The 19,795-nt window shown below is 43.9% G+C and overlaps 1 protein-coding gene across 1 annotated transcript in view; it reads left to right on the forward strand.

The window, feature by feature from the left end:
• The first annotated feature begins 534 nt into the window (after positions 1 to 534).
• Positions 535 to 19,795, forward strand: part of CDH18 (cadherin 18) — a 2,230,955-nt gene continuing 2,211,694 nt past the window's right edge. The window contains exon 1 of the mRNA XM_086965396.1: positions 535 to 1,298. The gene's annotated coding sequence lies outside the window, so the exon portion shown is untranslated. The remainder of the gene's footprint in view (positions 1,299 to 19,795) is intronic.

The following is a 19,795-nucleotide window of genomic DNA, read 5'->3' on the forward strand; positions in this document are numbered from 1 at the left end:
ACTGTGGCGACTTTTCCTCATGAAGAGATGAAAACGCATTACCGGCGTGTCACCCCAGTGCCTCGGTGCTCGCCGTCTTCAGTGCACTCCCACTCCATCTGACAGCCGGGCGCCCCGGAGCCCCCCGCCCTGCTCGCAGGATTGATAGGCTAACTGCCGCCGAGTCCTCGCTGTCATTTCTCAAGAGCCGCACCACTAAGGGTGATTTTCCCCCTCTCCGAGTGATGCCGGACGCGGGTGTGCATTAATCACCCTCCGCGCAGAATGACTTTGCTGAAGGAGGCTAGCGAGGGCCAGCGCTGCGCCTCCAGGTGCCTGCCAGCCTGGGAGGAGGGCTCGCGCTTTGCCACCGGGAGACGACTGAGGTGAAAGAAAAACGCCGGCGAGAAAGGGGCAGGGAGGGAAAAGGTAGAGACGGAATGGTCGAAAGGGAGGGGGAGCAGGGAGGCAGGCAGACAAGCAGTTAGTGGCAGCCAATCGGCGGCGCCGCTCCGGACTGCAGAAGCGGAGCCCGGCAGCAGCCCAGGCGCGCGCTGGAGGTGCACAGAGCTGAGGAAGGCTGACTGACTCTCCGAGGACCGCGAGCAGCTGCGCCCACAGCACCCGCGCACCCACGCGCCACCTGCGCGCGCTCTAACTTCATGGCCAGCGGTTAGGGCGAGTCAGCCCAGGTAGCCCGCAGCACGCTCGTTGTGAACTGCTGCTGACAAGTGCCAGACACATCTTGGCCAGGGGCAGCACAGGACGTGAGGATCTTGTCACGCGTGTGCTGCTGCATCCTTCGGATTTGGCTTTGGTTCCTGTTTGAGTAGTGCCCTGGTGATTTTTTTCCTGTGTGTGCTGATTAATATGCGCTTGTCAGAAGGGCAGGCTGCGTCTCCGGATCGTGCCCGTGGTATTATCACTCCTGCTTCTCCCGGTAGCTCCTTCAGCAAGTTGTGGGGATAGCGTGCTTGCTGTTTTTCTTGTCCGAAAGAATTAAGAACTTCGCACTCCCATTTTGGTCGTTGTAATATCCCAATGGCTGTTTTCCTGTGCCATCCTTTCTGACACGGATAGCGGCGCCCAGGCTGCGGGGGTGCGTTGAACAGCGGACGAGGGTCTGTGGAGGTCGGGATAAGACCACAGGGAGTGGAACCTGGATTCCTCATTGCAGAGGACGGTGACAGGAGGAGATGACCGCCTCTGTCACTCTGTCCTTGCCACCCTGGGGTTAACAAGAGCATAACCGGGGACTTTCAGCGCCTGCCTTACATAACTGTCCCAAGACAAGCCTATTTCGTGGATTGCCCGAAAAGGTACCTTTATATTATTTTTGAGTATAAATTGCCAGATGCGGGTTGTGTTGCTTCGTTTCCTGAATGCATGACATGTATCTTGAAACTAAAATGAGAGGGGAGACATGAAAGAGATGGCGAGTCACACAATTGCATCGGGTTGATATTTGGACTTAGAATGACATAGAAAAAAAGGTAACCAATACTAAAGGTAAGTGGGCTAATTGAATTCGGGCGTTCATTTTAATCCCCCCCACCCCAGCGGTCACATGCTGGAAACGTAGTCGCCGGTAGATAAAGCTAAAAAACAAATCTGTCGTCAGTTGGCGCTTTTAATGGCAGCCCTTCCTACTAAAAGTTCATCATTGGTTCCATACCCCCAGGTATTTTTAAGACCTGGGTTGTTTACATGAAAAATAAATTATGCTGCCTTTCAGTTTTAAGTAGTCTCAACATGATTTATTTTGTTGTTCACATTGGAAGTGTCCCTGTGTATGAATGAAAGCTTGTCATATCATCTGTAGATTGATGACAAATACTGGACCTATTAAATGATGCTTCTTTCTATATGTGCGTTATACAGAGGACGTAATAGTGAACTATATAACGAGGAGCACATAGAAGACACGAAGACTTTGGACTTTAATGACAATCACATGACATAACACAACATAACATGTCACAACAAAACATAACATAGCTTAGCTTAGCATAGCACAGCATAACACAACACAACATAACATAACATAACATAATATAATATAATATAACATACCACACAATAACATAACATAGCATAACATAGCATGGCATAACATAGCCTAACATAATACCATAACTTGCTTGCAATAATATGATGTGCTCTGTCACCTAGCAGACTGTGGTAACTGGCTAGGATAATTTGATTAGTGTGAGACTAACCCACTTATCTAGTTGCTAGTATCCATACAGATAGTGCAGGTCTGAGGTGCTCAAGCATTGTGCCAGTTTGGACAGTGTGCTCTCATTTCCCCACTTTCATCCTTTCACAGTGTCGCAGCTATCACGTGACTACCTGCTACAGTCAACAAGACATCATGGTGGGCATAATATATCCACCAGCCAGGCCTATTATCACGAGTTGCTCTTCCTCTGAAGACAGTGACATATGTCACATGTTGGAAGGGGGGCACCCCTCACGAGACCATGCTCAGCCTAAAGTCTATCATGCCTGTGAGATGATGAATTCTCAAAGGCCTATTGTACCATTTTGGACCACGCACTTATTTTTATGTCTACGTAGGATATACGGTTTATTCACAAAGATTTTACTGTGATTATCTGTGGTTTACTCTTTCATCGCTTACTCTTGAATTTCAGAAGTTAGTTGGGCCTATTCTTGGTTTTTCCTGGATTGCTCCTGGGATTCCGCAGAAAGCCAGGAGTACTACAGGAGTAAATGTCAACCAAATCTTTAGAAATAGGGCCCCCCTTTGCCAATTTAGCTTGCATTATCGAGTGAACTGGGAACTAGTAAATCAAATGAAAAGATAGTATGCAGAGTCACTTGTTCTGAGCTCTATTGAATACTATGTACGTCTGATCTTCAGTACAGGAATGTACTGATAGGTGCACAGCCCAGAGAACACACCTAAAGGGATGTATTATTCAATCGGCCCTCTATCAATTGTCCAGGGTCTTCATGTCGACACCATGCAGTAGAAAATAAGTGTTGAGGCAATCTGACCTTTGCCCACCCTGGTAAAACCAAATGTGCCCCCCACACTCGTCCTTGTGAATTTTTTTTTGTTGCTGAAATTTGGGAGAGCCGGGAGGAAGATGAGGTGGTGGGGAGGGGGAGAGATATAGGAGTGGCATCAAAAAAGAAAACAGGCAAAAAGCAGAGACGGACACCAGGAGCCTTTAGAAACAGTGTTTAAACACTTTTCTTCGGACTCAGGTTGCAGGGAAACTAGAGCAAGCAACTGATGCGCCTCTCTGGAAACCAGCGCCCTGGGCAATTGTCCAGCTCACAGGTGCCAAAGGCCATACCTACCTGCCAGTGTCACAGTCCAACAAAGGAAAAGAGAACTACAGTGCAGCAGTGAGCAAAATAAGAGTGAGTGTGCAGAATAAGATACACTCTTTGGAGTAGCTGTCGTGCTCTACAAATCCTTAAATGAAAAAAAGCAAGAGTGAACGTAATTTGTTTTTTCTTAGCAAGTGTGGTGAGAGTGAAAAATGCTCAATGCTAGAGGCATGAGGTCACCAAGGGATTCTGGGCTCCTAAAGCAGTGTGCCAGAGAGAGTTCAAGGGTAAAATGCGACCTTGCAAGCATGTAAATAATGAGCAGCCAGCGTTTAAGAACTACTCGATTGCGCCATAAAGCAGACCCTGACAAGACATCAGTCAAACCCCGACTCAGGCCAAATATAAACCAATGTATTTTTTCTAGTGGGAGGATGGGTGACACTTGGAGAAAAACAGACACGGGTGTGAGAAAACGGCCCACGTTCTGCCGACCTTACAGGATATTTGCACCAGCTGCAAATTTGCCAAGACATCGTCGGCTGGAACAAATGAAAACACTGAACAACGTAGACAGGAAAGGTAATAACAAAATATGACCCGTGCGTGCTCTGGGGACCTGACAGAAGCTTTAAGTTTCCTGTAGAAACGAGCCGGGCAGTTTCTGTATCATTTGATGTCTATTTTTTCTATGGCCCCAAGCAGGGGCATTATTGATAGCGATCTGCTCACACGATATTCTCCTGAACAAATTCCGTATTTGACCCCTCCTCCGCCTTCTTTGCTTCCTGAATTTGAGACTACTGGACATGATTTTCACTATTCGGGAAATGCGCCATTTATCGAAGCCCCACGTGCTTCACGAGAACGCTATTAAGTGACATTTGTAATCAATGTTTCCAATGAAATCAACCACCCATTGCACTTATACACTGGCTGCACCAACAAACACGAAATGTGTCAATCGCAATTAACATTTGAGCCACATTTTCCTAAGCGTCCACTGGGCCACGTTCTGCTCATGGTTGCTTCCATTTGTCTCGGTCACGCACCACTCTCTCTTCGTCTCTTTGGGCCACTCTGGCTTCTCTACACGATGGATTAGTTTCCTTTCTGTGATTGTGTGACCGACCAACACAGATGTGTGACGTCTCTTGTTCCAAGGTGTTGTCTGGAGAATTGATGGCGCTGCCTACTGGTACAATTTGTTTTCGAGCTTGAATGTCACTGTCTACACTGGGCAGATTTTGCTTTATCAAATAACTGGTTACGTGAGGTAGTCAGTTGTGGTTTCATTTTAAAACTGTTTGTTGTTTGCATTTCAATTTCTTAAGCACCACAACATTCGAAAGACAACAGCACCTAGCTCATCGTTTGGGTAGGGGAGTTTTTGTTGCTCTTTTATTATACACGTCTCTGACTGCTATGAGTCTGACTGCTATCCCTGTCCTCCCTACCATCTGCTTTTTTCCTCACTCCTCCAATTACCCAACGTGTACTACTTTGCAAGACCTTCTGGCCAAGGGTGTCACAGCTCACATACTCTATGATTCTCTGACGTATCCAACTATTACTGCCACAATGCCTTTTCTTGGTGATGATATAAAATTAGAGTGCCACCTTGGTCATAGAATGTAGGGCCAGTATCTCCACGCCTACCATGGCATTGCCCAAGTGCACGGCGCCAAAAGGTACACCCTGGAGTGGAATGTCAGAACACTTCATGGATGGTTGAAAGAGCCCCATAGCACTTGAGGTAACCTGAGAAACTGGTGACAGCTGTTACCACCCACTCATGATGTGTCTCTGGTACCCTTTTGTTTGTCTAGGCACTATCAGGTGTGAGAGTACAGTTCAGGATGCCATCTTCTATTTTTGGTGCCACCATCTCAAATTAAGAAGAATTCCTGACAAAAAACCTGAGCCATGCAGCTTGTGTGCATTCCATTCATACGTTGGCCTGGTTTTGTAAAAAGCGAGAATTACACTTGAGTCAACCAAGTTCTGTGACTCGGGAAGGCTGGTGCTCTCTATGATTGTATCTCATTCTGCGGTAGTGAGGAATCTTCCTTGCATGGTGTGTGCACTATTTTTAACCCCCAAATATTTGTTACTGCTATATTTCTGTGCTTTGTTGTCTCCAAGGGCCTATTGAATTAGCATAAAAGGCATTTGTACTGTTTAAAATAGATACCATGTTGCCTTTCAGAATACCACATGTAAAAAGGGATTGGCATGCCACAGTTCAAATTCCAGGTGGCTGGCACTGAACCATGCAGAAAGCCACATAGGACGGCCACTAACGTACCAGTTATGACATGGAGAGGTTAGAAAAGGTAGATCCTCTGGGGAAATTGTAAGCTAGTTAGGTCTCTGTATCATAAAGATTCTAGTAAATTTGTAGACAAGACTCCTAAAACGATTCCATGCTTTTATTGCACTGAACTACATTCAACTGTTAAGTATGTAATGCCCCCTGCTCTATATTATAAGCATATTGCAAGTCACAGAGGTGATCCTTGATCATATGGAGGAAAGAGGCCGAAGGCCGAGCTCCATTATAAGATTGTGGAACTCCAAAGTGACATGCAATATCCTTACATATACAACAGGGGTACTTTATTTCTTGTAATACATGGTAATGCCTTTACCTTTTCCACAAACCACTTAAATCCTTGGTGTGTAGTTCTTTTGTATAAAAGAGATAGCACATTTGCAAACATGAAAAATTAAAATAGAATCTCTGTTGCAAAACTAAACGCATCACAAAATCAGTTAAACATTTGTTGCAAAAAGATGATTGGATCAATTTAATACAAGTAATTTTTCTTAAAGGCGGAATAGCTTGGAATGTATAGAAACACCAGAAGGATTTTAACTTTTCTATAATTACCTGAACAGAGTAATAAAAACAAGTGTCATAAATATCTTCTTTCTGCCTGTCATTGCAAAGCTAGAAAACAGAGTAGAACAAAGAAAAGCCACCTTCGATTTTTGTTCTGTAAACGGCTGTTGTAACTATTCCCCAGGACCTGACATGCTTTTCCCCAGTCTGCAGGCAGTAAAAAAAAAAGGAATATACAACCCAGTAACCCCTTGTGAGCTTGGGTATCAAATATAGTATAGGACAATGACCAAAAGGGGAATCGCTTCAGGAAAGGTCAAATTTGTTTGCAGGAGTATTGACATGTAGAACCAATCAACTGGAGTAAATCAAAACTAATACTATAGTCAATCAAAATTACCAAGAATGAAACATTGAAAAAGACCAGGCATGCACAATTTGACGTAATAGGCATTCATATGATATTCACAGAATGGAATGAAGCAGGCATTGTGTTGTCAGAACCCAACTGTAATAACGTATTACAGTCAAGAGACTGCATAATTGTTTTATAATAGGCAACTGAGTGTGTCATAAGTTGTCTCTTATAAAGAAATCAGGGATACAATTTTTTACAGAGATTGCAGAATCCTGTGTATTGTATATGGGATAATGAACCCCCTGCGGCTCATTAAAAGATATTGCATGTCACAGAGGTGTTCCATAACCATATAGAGGAACATGGCCGAGTTCTTTTATAAGGTTATAGAACTCAGAGGTGACTTGCAATATCCTTATCATGTATGCCATGGGGTACTTTTTTTCACATCATACATGGTCACACCATCACCTTTACCAAAAACCACTTAAAACCTTGGTGCATAGCTCTTTCATATGAAAGAGCGAGCATGTTTGTAAACATGACATAAAACGTTTAGTGCAAAATTAAACACATCAAAAACCTGTTAGATATTTGTTGCAAACAGATATTAGAAATAGTTCAATACATGTCATAAAAAAATAGAAGCTGAAGTATCTCGAAATGTATAGACACATGCAGAAAGATTTTAGCTTTTCTCCATCTAATGAGTGAAAAAAGAAACATGTTCTCTCTGCTTGTCATTTTTCTACAATTCTTTTTATTGAAACTAGCATCGGTTCATATAGACAATACAGAGGACACCGTAAATGTAATAAACAATACCGACATGTTGATGATAAGGGTTACATTTCAACATAAGAAGGGAACATCATGGTGTAGAGGGGCATACGGATGTATGACATTACAACGCATGCTTTTACCACGCATGCTTTTACATCGCAAGTTTTACAACGCATGCCTTTACAACGCATAGTGTTGAGGGGTGCTGAATAGTGAATAGTTTAATTTACTATTCCAACTCCAGTCCCTGTGAATAGTAGGGAAGGTGTTGGATAGTAAATTAAATCTATTACGTATCCTAGAGCGCTCCCCAGCGCAATGCGTTGTAATGGTTTGCGTTGTAAAAGTTGCGATGTAAAGGCACTGCATGGTAAAAGTTGCGTTGTAAAGGATGTTTCCCGGGGCATACAGTTCAGGGCATTCAGGCGGCGTAGAGATCTCACTCCGATAACCATTCCAAGGGCTCCAGATAAATGCCTACTTTTTGGGGCAACCCCTAGCGACATATGCCGTCTTCTCCCTAAACATACACCAATCGAGATCTTTCTCCCATGCCTCTAACATAGGTGGTTTAGCTGTGCCCCACAATTGAGCTATGTTTCTTTTCTCTATCATGAATCCCAGGGTGGCCCATTGTGTCTGGTGAGTGTTAAGGTCTGTGGGTTCCCAAATGTTTGAGGAGGCAGCATCTCACCGCCGGCGAAAGACGGGCATGCAGGACGGTGAATATTACCTTGTATAACTTGTCCAAAAAAACACGAACAAATTTGCATTCCCAAATGATGTGTTAAAAGGTTTCTAGCTGACCGCACCCTTTCCTGCAGTCTCCCTTGGCAATGACACCCATATGGACCAAACGTGGCCCTGTGATGTACACACGGTGGAGGATTTTCAGTTGTACCAGTCTGAGGCGTGCCGGCATGGCGACCACTCTAGGAGATGACACTGCTTCCTGCCAATCTTCGTCATCAATCTCAATCCCGTCTCCCGTCCACTTCTCCCTCAACACCTGAAGGGGGTTGGTCATATTGTTTATTAGTTTTTTATATATTAGGGAAATCGTCTTTTAGGGGAAGTGGCTACATAGGATTCTATCGTCTAAGATTGAGACCTCAGGAGGGGCCGTGCCCGCCGGAAGGAGCGCTCACAGTGAGTGAAGGATTTGGGCATAGCGGAAGTATTCCAAAGCTGCTAATTCATATTCAACCTGTAGTGTGTTGAAGGATTTGACTCCCCCTCCCCCTCAGAGGCCCTTAATTTGCATAATGCCGATGAGGTCCCATCTGTCAAAACGTTTTGCTCTCCATAGGCTGCCCAGCGATTCAGAATCCCAAAGTGGGTTGCCATTATTGGTTTACGTCCCCACCCAAGAGAGTTGGTTGCATCATGCCAAATCTGAACTGAGTGTCTGGTGGAGCCTGTCAAGATATATCTGTTGGGCCTGTTATAATTTCCTCCAGGGAGGAGCCATTTGTCCATGGCATAGCCTGGGACGTCGCCCCGTCCATACGTTCCATGGTTTATGGCAGCTAAGTGCGCAGGCCAGTAGTATATTTTAATATCCAGAAGGCTTATGCCTCCATCGTACCATTTAGGGGTCAATTTTTTTAAGGCGATATATGGTTTACCATTCCAGAGTAATTCTCTCTAAAGGTCCTCTATTTCTTTAAAGTATTGTGCGGGTACCGAATCAAGAGCTTTTTGCAGGACATAGAGAAAACGGGGCAGAGACATCATTTTAAACAATGCCGCTCTACCCAGTAAGGAAAGATGAAGCGATTTCCAGCTTCTGATGTCTTTTTGAGTCTGTGCAGTGGCAGAAGGAGATTTCGGGCATATTGAACCAAGGAATCATGAGAGATAAAGATGCTGAGGTATGTGAACCCCATTGTGTTGATCTGGTTTGGGCAGTTTCCAGAGGGAATAGGGGGCTCTCCTATTAGGGCAACTACCAAGGATTTACCCCAATTAATCGCAAAGCTGGAGAATCTACCATACACCACCAGGATATCCAGAACCACTATCAGGGATTTCAACAGGGAGGCCAGATAGAGTAGAATGTCATCCGCATAGAGCGAAATACGGTCTTCCAATCCGGGGGACCATCTTAGCCCCCTGATCATTTGGTCCTGTCAGATCCAGGCCGCCAATGGCTCTAGGGCGAGGGCAAACAAAAGGAGACAGAGAAGACAGCCCTGGCGGGTTCCACAGCTGAGTGGGAATGCGGCTGACAATTTGCTGTTGACTACAACCTGCTCCAAGGGTTCCTGATACTGAAGTCGCACCCATTGATTGTATTTAGGCCCAAATCCCAATTTTACCAGAACGGCCCAAAGATACGGCCATTCCACTGTGTCAAATGCCATGGTCGCATCTAGTGACACAATCACAGCAGACTCCTGCAGGGTTAAAGCTCTGCCCAGCACACAGTGAATCCTGCGTAAGTTCAGGGCCGTGTTCCTGTGTGGCATAAAGCCAGATTGCTCAGGGTGCAGTAGGGTGCCTATCACCTTAAGCAGGCGGGTAGCCAGAAGTTTGGCCAGAATTTTAGGTTCAGCATTGAGGAGGGAAATCGTTCTATACGGGGTACAGTCAGTATGGGGTTTCCCTCATTGTGTATTGTGACTTTAGTGGCAATTCTCTGATCCCTCGGTAAGAGTCCGCGCTCAAGTGACTCCTCAAACATCAATTTCAGGTGTGGAGCAAATTTGTCGGGCTTCAATTTATAGAGCTCAATGGGAATACCATTTGGCCTAAGAGCTTTGCCTATTTTTAGCGCATGTATTGCTTGCGTAATCTCATCTCATCAAGACAGACTTAAGACAAAATCCTAACTTCTGTGAATACCAAAAGTAGTAAGTTTATTCAGTGAATGCCAAAAGTAGTAAGTGCATTCTGCGAATACCAAAATAGTAGTAAGTTTAGGATTGAGTCTTAAGTTCATTCTGTGAATCGGGCCCAATGTGTCTGTAATGGGCAACATTTTAGCAGGTGCCATTACTATTATGCTATGTGTGGACATATTTATGCTATGATTATACCAGAGGTGTACAGTCTAATTCCAGACAGAAATGGCCAGACATAGGCCAAGGGTGTCCACAGTATGTCGTAAATTTACATTATTACGCCAGGGTCGGATATCTTAATGCTAAGAATGCACAATAAAATTGCAAGCATGGCTATAGTTATGCCAAAGATATATAACTTATGCCAGGAAGGATTACAATTAGGCCTGAAAGGCCTGCCTGTTTCCTGTCTCCTTTAAGCAATATGCTTTGAGAGTGAGGAAGTGGGGAAGGAGAGACAGGGAGTCTGAGTATTTTTTATAAGCAGTCACTACTCTTCTTGGAAGGAGGCATGTGTGCAAGAGAAGGGGGTTGGTGCCTTGCCAGTAGCATGCAGGAGGCAGGACTGCTGAACCGTGGTACCCACCACATCCCTGGGAGCTTCTAGGGGCACTCTGGCCAAAGCCAAATGCAGTGGCTAACACAAGAGGGAGAGCAGCGCCTTTCTCCCTTGTCAGAAGCCAGGTCTGCCCTGGTCACAGTTAGCAGATCACTTCAAGGGCAGAGACAGGGCAGGTTTGCCACACACAGCAGGCGGGTGTAGGCCTCCCTGTCAGCTGTCTTCTTAAAACAAGCTGCCATGGGAGTGAGGACATGGGGAAGGAGAAACATGGAGTCTGAGAGAAACTGGGGAGCGCTGGTAAATGAAAAACATGTTACAAAATATTTTAAGAAAGCAGCAGCCGTATGTGTGAATTCACTGTATTAAAAAAGGGGGCTGAACACATAGTGCCGCTGAGGTGCATACTGGAGAGAAAGAACACTAGAACACTGACCTTTGTCGGCATCAAGAGAGCAGCCTTGCAAAGAAGTTCGGTGGATGTAAAGAAGTACTTGGGCCTTCCAACAATGAGAAGAGGAAACACAGAAGGAACAACAGAAAAGAATGTGTGAAAGCCAGTAGAAATAGAGGAAAAGTAAGTGGCAAGCACAAGAACCAATAAAAAGAAAGGACGGTGTATAGACCCCTTTTAAGATTTATATACGAACAACAGACTTCACATACACAGCACAAGCGCTGTTCAGGTGAAACCTAAAAGTTAATCTGTTCCTAAATTAAGTCTTGCTGTACACCTGAGTTCCATCTTTTCATTTACTTCAGTTAGCCTGTAAATGAACGCTGCCACTTGAACATCTTTTCGAATGTTGATGCTTTCTGAAGTAAGCAGCAGCCAAATGCAGTCATTTGGCTGTGAACACGTGAAGGTCATGAGTGCCGCATGCGCCCCCGGACCATACTTTGAAAGCCACAACTATAAATGGTCGTCATTCTATGCACCATCAAGTACATACACAAAATGTATAACATACCTATAAAGGACCCATGACTTATCCCTTACAGAGAGTGGATTAAATCCACACTTGTTTTATAATCAAAGTACATGTTTGGAAAATGTGCATTCCATCATTTCCATGGAGAAAGCCCCAAAAGGACCATCAAGATGGCAATGCACTGATGAGTGCTTGCCACTTGAGCATATCAGATGGGAACCCTCTTGTACACAGAACTGTAGTTTTGGCATTTAAGTTGAACAGCTGCCTTGTGTTGCTTTTTTGATTAAAAAAATAGGACATGCTTGGGAAATTAAGTAGTGAGGTAGAGAATCGACTTTCTTGGAGAGTTAATTCGTAGACTGATATATTCCCTCAAAAGTCAGGATAAAGGAACATGAAGCGATTTCCTTAGGAGAAAATGTAGGCTCACCTCAAGTAATTAGGATTTCTGGATGGCCCATATTGCTGCATTTGTTTAAAGATTTGCACAAATCTGAGAAGGCTGGGTAATTGGACCAATTAATTTATGATGACATGTCATCATATTAATCTTGAGCCTAACAGAGGCTACTGGCACCTCCGGTTCTCCGGTGCCTCTCTCTTTCCTCGCAGCTTCCTTCGCTGCTGCGGAGTCCTTTGCTTCCTGCTCTGGAGTCTGGCTGCCCGGTATGGGTTCATCCGGGCTGGCAACTGCCTGCAGTTTTCCTGTCTTCTCGCCTGACTACCTCAGCCAGTGGGCCGCTCACCTTCTTTTGCTCTAGATCGTCGACTGCCAAGATTGTTGTAATCTAAGGCCTGCAGGACGATCAACATCCCCTTTACCACTAACATCAAGGTGCTGGGTTTTGCATGCGAAGGTGTTCTCCTGGAGCCACCAGACTGCTGAACGGTGAAGCACCGGGACAGTGGGTGCCTCTGAACCGGGCTGCTTCCCGGCAGGTATGAGCCCCCAGGAAATGTGCTGCTCCCCTGCAGGTCTGAGCTCCCAGGAACCAAGCTGCACCCCTGCATGTCCAAGCCCTCAGGAACCGTGCTGCTCCCCTGCAGGTCCGAGCTCCCAGGAACCGCCCTGCTCCCCTGCAGGTCCGAGCCCCCAGTAATGCGCAGTTCTCATACATGTCAGCTGTCTTTCTGGCATGGCCACCACAAAATGGTGACACCTGGTCATCTCAGCTCCAGCCACCTCCAACATCAGGGGGCTGTTGTATGCCGGCGGAGACTATCACCGGGAGCCCAGTTTAACCTCCCGCCATCTCTCTTGTTGCCCCCCTTAAGGAATGTGCTCCCTGAATGCCTGGTACATGAAGCACCTCACTCGCCATCTCTCATTTTGGCCCCCTTAAGGAATGGGCTCCCAGAATAGCTGGTATTCGAAGCACCTCACTCGCCATCTCTCATGTTTCATCCTGTATTGAGGGTGCTCCCTGAATGTCTTAGGCACAACCATGGCCTACACAGGGTTCTTCAGAGGCCTGGACACTTCTTGCCTGACTTTAATATGGTGGCCACCTCTGCCTTCGCTCCCTCGGCAGCCTAAATGACAGCCCCAGCTCCCTCTCTGGACGTTTCCCCTCGCTCCTTTTTACCTCTGCCCCTAGTGGGGACATGTTCTTCTGCTACCTGGCTATGCAACTGTAGCCCAGGTTTCTACTCTAAAACTGTTTTTCCTGGACAACGGGACCTGAGCAAAATGGCTGATGCCCAGTGGAACTGTTAGACAGCCATAGAGGAGATTGGCCCTGGTTTCCCCCACAACCGTCACCTACCCAGCCGGACATTGGGCACAGTTTTATCTGCGTCTCCGTGCTCTGGCACATTCCTCTCCTCCCTCTTACGAATTCTTACAACTCTGCTTTTATTTACTGTACCTTACTATGGTCCTGTAACTGATGTAACTTGTAACGTAACAATCCTGTGGTAAAGAGCTCTGATACCTCTGTGTCTAGCCTGCACAATATATAAATGTGCAAATCATATCAAATCAAACCGTTTTCCCTGATCGCTGAGACCTGAGCATTATGGCTGATGCCCAATGGAGCTGCTAGACAGCTAAAGAGCAGATTGTCTCTGGTTTCCCCCTCGACCATCACCTACCCAGCTGGGTATTGGACACAGTTTCTCCTCGTCTCCTTGCTATGGCTCCTTCCTCCCCTCCCTCCTACAAATTCCAGCAACATTGCCTTTTTTACTGTACCTTACTATGTTCTTGTAACTGATGTAACTGTAATGCAATGATCCAAAATGTAAAGCACTCTGCTACCCTCTATGGTCTGGTTCGCGCTATATAAAACCTTAAACGTAAAAAAAAAAAAAATCTTGATGTGTTAAGTAAAAATGCTGGTGGGTTATGAAATCTTACACAAGCTTGAGATATATTTGAACAGACTACTTGAGAATAAACACTTTTGTTGTGTCAGATTTAGGATCTATGGAATTTAGTATGGCGTAATATTAATCATTCCTTGTTAGACTGATATTGGCTGGCATGGAACACAACTATTTAGAATACTCACCTAGCTATTACTTTAAGTAATGCCTACCACTCTGTCTAATAATACAGATTATTATGACATATCATTCTGATGTTATTATATTATTTCTCCCAACACACCTTTCTACCAAACACCTCAGCTTATTCCTGTTGAGAAAGTGTGTCTTTTCCAGCGGTATGGGGAATTTTGTCTTACCAAATTGACTCTCCAGGACTGATGAACGTCTGGGCTTCTAAACATACCCTTGCCAGTAACTGTATGAATAATTGGTCATCATCTTTATAGTAAATGGTACATCCTCAGGAAATTGGTGCACAGCAGCGTGGTTGTGTTCTAGGAATTCTTTAAAATGTGTGCTTTTTTAGAGACTTCTGGACTAATTGTAGCAGATATAAATTTGGAAGAATATCGCCCTAAATATATGGACTGGTTGGTTTTTCCATAGTTTTCAATATTTCTGACTGTTGTGTCACTGATTTCATAGTTGCAGTCCGGAGCCTAATCTTTTTCACATGCAGTCATGGATGACTTCAGCCATGGACCTTCAATACACCGTACAGTACACAACTGTGTGCACCCTATTGCTTGGAATAAAGCATGGAATTGTCACCACTTAGACACAACTCCTAGTCAGACATTGCAGCCATCTAATAACAATCTAATACAGATTAAGAACGTTGTAAGACATAAGTGAAATTTTAGGTTCTCCTAATTGATGGTATTATCTTAATATATTTGGATGATTACAGCATGCTGCAGTTAGGGAAACTCACAGGTTCATTATCTCAGATCATCTAATTACGTGCAGTAGGCTCAATCTCAAGTTCAGTGGGAATAGTGCATGGGAATTTCTCCAAATAGAAGTACTGCCATCATTAGTATTGGGAGTTGATATTGTTACTTCTGGTTTGTGGGAATACCAAGTCATTACAGCTTATAAACTTATAAATAGGTAATAAACTATAACATCAGAGTTTATAGGCCTCACTTACTGAAATGTGTGTGGGAAAATATTTGTTGTGGAGATTAAACATATTATTTGTAATTCTGAAGCAGGTGAAAGCTTTTGTTTTCGCCTATATTGGAATCAAAGTGCAACTTTTAAGTGGGCCTGGTGACTTTTGAACGAGATGGGTAAATGCATGATATCTGAATGTAGTGAAAACTAGTATAAATAAATTGCTGCCACATAATGAGGTTGGATCAGACGACAGAGTAACAGTGATCCTAATTTTAGGAAGTCAGCCTGGTTTTATCTTGAATAAAGTTTTACATTCACTTAACCTGAACTGTGATAGTCAAGAGGGAGGATTCCATATGGTATTGTGTCAGAATATCTTTAGCAAAAAGTCTTCTGACATAAATATAATTTACATCAAATCCCCCATGGAGTATATTTTCAACGATTAACTCCGCTGGGACAACAGTGTTGTAAACAATATTTTGGGCACAATATTTCTGTCAGGTGACATTTTGTTACAATATTTTGTCACCATATGCTTTCTCTACATTTTCAAAAGATTTTTTTGATCAGGATTCCTCGTGGAATTGATCACCAAGGACACTGCGAGTTGGCTGTGCCTTGCACTAGAACAGTCACCTGGGGCGACAGGCGTTTCCTGGTTGCCGCCCCTAGACTCTGGAACACCCTTCCTGCACATATCCGAGCAAGTCCCTCCCTGTTCACATTCCGCAAACAGCTAAAGACGTGGTTATTTGACCAATAGCCTTGTATATCTTCTTTACCCCAGTTGCTGATCCATCCCTTAACTAGCGCCGAGACGCCCACGGGTATTCGCCGCGCTCTACAAATGTCAATAAATAAATAAATAAATAAATTGTTAGGCCACTTGATTGAATGTTGCAATGCCATCTATAATGAGAGTCTTTTTATAGAGTGGGTGGCTTACCATTATTTTTAAACACAGCAATCAGTAGACTGCCAGTGTCTCGACCAGGAGTGTCATAATGAGTCACACATCAATATCAGAGTTGCAAATGGATCAAATCACGAGAACTCCATATTTACAAGATTGCTTTTCTGCTCTGTTTGGTCAAGAATGATGTTGCAAACCAATGACCTCATTCACAAAGGATTTCCTTGACTTACTTATACTCCTGAGTTGTAGGAGTACTCCTAGTTTGGTCCTGGAATCCAGAGGTACCTCAGGTGTACTATATGTGTAAGTCACACCTACTCATGGCAAAATCATTGTGGATCAGTACCTACCTGTTTGAGGACTTGATTTGAGAAAAGATAGCTGCTCTGAAAGATAAAACTTCATGCACAAAATCTCTTGGTTGTTTCCAGAGTAAAGATAGGTTTAAAATTGACCTGGGCAGTAGTCTATTGATCAGTAAAGTAGGCAACAAGAGTACAATGATTTCTGTCAGAATTTTTGATCTAATAGCGGAAGTCAGGCAGTAGCAACAAACATCTCAGTCTGTTGCAACTCATGTTACCGTTCAACTGCCATACTACTATAATACATTTTAATCAATATAGTGATGACAATGAAGTCTTCTATTTCACACTTCTCTAAATAACGAGAGTTACTGTTATCCAAATCAGAAGAACTGAATATACCAGCCTCGGAAAGAGGACATTTTGGATTTGGACTAATAGGAATAACATTTTTGACATGCAGTTTGCAAACCGATCTCTGTATTCTCACTGAGATATATTGCAAATTCTACCAACTAGGTGAAATAGAACACACATATTACTACTATATTCATATGCATCTATCGGTCAATGTCTTGCTGTAGAATTGAATTAAAAGTGTTACTTCTCTTTCAATTCGCCCAGTAAACCAAAACCAGCTGCAATACTTTATTTGCATCTCCTATTGGGTCCTTAGAAAAGCCTTTAAAAAACTCCCAGAAAATTTCTGTTTTTCATAATTGTAAATGCGAAGCATAACTCCTCAGGAGCATTTTAAGAACATTTTGTGGAATAAAACCTTTAAAATCTCCAATTGAAACAGATGTACATTGTCCTATATAAAAAAAAACTGATGTGTAAACTCAGCGTTATATTTTATTTATAATAATCAGTTGTTTCTACTCAAAGAAAGCTGTACAACCATGCTGCCTCAAACCCGCAAGAGCTCCATTACAGTAAATCATGCAACCGACCATTTTTACCAGATTCCTGAACCCCCTATTGGCTCCCCCACCTACAGACAGCCAGACCCGTTTACACAGTTAATGCACTCCCCTGCCAGGAAACGTCATGTCTTAAACTGAGGCCTGACCACATAGTGAGTGATACCAAAAATACCTGTCTGACCTCACTGAATGTACTCATGCGGAAATATGCACCACACATTGGTCTGATGTCGCAAAAAATAGTTAGAAGACAATATTTTTCATTGTATTTTTAGTTGACAATATTCTGGTAGCGTGCAGTTTCTGACAGTGTGAATTTATCTATTGTTTATTTTTGTAAGGGATGGCCCCGGACACTCTCTATGTTGGATGCTGTTTCGCTCATATCCTGTTTTCTGTTCTTCATTGATAGCTTGAATCTACCTTCATTTTTAAAGCATCCTTTATTTGAGGAAATCTTTTATTTTTCTACATTTTAATGAAAACTTAAGAGGCTAATCGTTTTACACCCCTTTTATAATTTTAGGTAATCTTAGTCTGTTGTTATTGCGACCTTAAAATCTACCTTGGTAGGCAACTACTTTTTATCACTGCAGACTTGCCAATGTCCAACCAAGTGAAGATCAGTGCCTTGTCTTATCACAGATATTCGATGTCTAACTTGTTCTAGGTCCCAACCTTAAATTTTCTTGTGTGACAGCAACGAAGAATCCTGGTGCAGCAACTGCAGGCCTTGGCAGCAAAGCATTACTTAGTCAGCAAGCAGTAGAGCAGGGCAGACTTCACAGCTGGGCAATCCTTCTTCCTGGAAGAGTCCACAGTTCCAGAAGTTTTCGAAGACCTGGGGCTAAGGGGCCAATATTTATACTTGGTTCCAACTTTGAAGTAGGAGAAGGTTCTGGAGGGCTCCGCCCCACAGCTGTGTTCGGAATTTCCTACCTCCTTGCCCTGGCCCCAGCTTGTCTGCCGCACAATAGACTGGTGTGAAACCCTTTGTGAGTGTGTTGAGGCAGAGCCTTTGTTATGTGTAAGTGTGGTAGATGACAACTCCTCCCTCTCATTAATTCAGGGCTGGTCCATCCTACCAACACCTATTACCCATTTGTCTCACTGCCTAGGAGCAATACACAAAGACCAACTGCCAACTACACCTAGTCATGTGCCCCAGGATGCAGACTGCTGGCACCACATGATGGGGACAAGAAAATGCCAACTTCCTAAAAGGAAAACAACAAAACCATTGCCAGTACTGATAACTAATCACCATCTCATCCGAAAACAATCACACGTGACACTCATAGTGACTGAAAAAGTTAATAAATATTTTTATTTTCTTTTTTTAAATAAAGTTCAGCATTTTTTCAAAAGGACTCTCTAGTTCATGTTATTTTTTTCACGTGCATTGTCCATGTTATTCATTTTGTGAACCACAAACTAATAACCTTTCACTTGGGTTTCTTTATCTTTTCTTCTTTTTTCTTTTTAATGCTGTGGAATTTGAGCGCACTCAAATTCATAAAAAGTCTTTGAATCAGTAAATGTATTGGTATGTCTATGTCATAAATGTGAAATATATGTTTTATAGTTGTATTAGTTTGGGGTTCGCGAAATGAATAACATGGACAATGCTCATGAAAATAATAACATGAACTAGAGAGTCTTTTTGAAAAATACTGAACTTTATTTAAAAAAATAAAATAAAAATATTTAATAACTTTTTCAATCACTATGAGTGTCACATGTGATTGTTTTCGAAGGAGATGGTGAATAGTTATCAGTACTGGCAATGTTTCTGTTGTTTTGCTTATAGTTCAGTCCAGCCTTACTGATTAAGGGCCAGAAACCTTTATTGATTTACTTTCTAAAAGGGGCATTTTCCAAACTGTGATTAAAAATCCAACTTTACATTTAAAGAGGGGTTTAAATTACATTTCTTTAGACAGCAAACTTGACATTGATACTGTACTCACTACCAATTGAAAATTATGAGTTATCTTTTTTTTTGTTGTTGTGCAGGTTGCCACCATTGCACGCCGAGCGTAACCATTCCCTGCTTCTGCAGCCCGCCGACACATCTTTGACAGCCGCCCTCGCAGGAGATCAATTCTCGCCGGGTCGCGCTGTTGGCCCCCATCTTGGGTGAGGAGGGTGAGCAGGCGAGAGGTGCAGCGCTCGGCCCCTCACGACCTCAGCCCATAAAATGGCACCCCCTCACAGGGAACGCAGCGGACGGGCTCAGCGGGCACGCCGTCAGCGCGCCGAAGTCGCGCCTAAGTCCAGCCCGTCTGCGCCCGTCCGCGGCCGGACGGGCCCAGGGGCTAGGGATGCTGCCACTTCAATATCCTACTCTCCTTCTGCTCTTATGTGCCTACAAGCCTCTGCCAGCCCTCTCTCTCCCGACACCTGGACTCGGATCACGTCACTTGGTATTGCAGGCACCTCCCTCCCCCATCTTGGGCCGGTGCCATCACTCATCGTCCCTGCTCCTACCGAGTCGCAGATCCGGGTACTATATCTAAATACTCGCTCTCTGGTCAGGCACCAAGCCGATATTTTCCATTTACTTATGACCGAAAGGCCG

This window comes from Lissotriton vulgaris, chromosome 4_1, assembly GCF_964263255.1.
Source record: "Lissotriton vulgaris chromosome 4_1, aLisVul1.2, whole genome shotgun sequence".
Lineage (NCBI taxonomy): Eukaryota > Metazoa > Chordata > Amphibia > Caudata > Salamandridae > Lissotriton > Lissotriton vulgaris.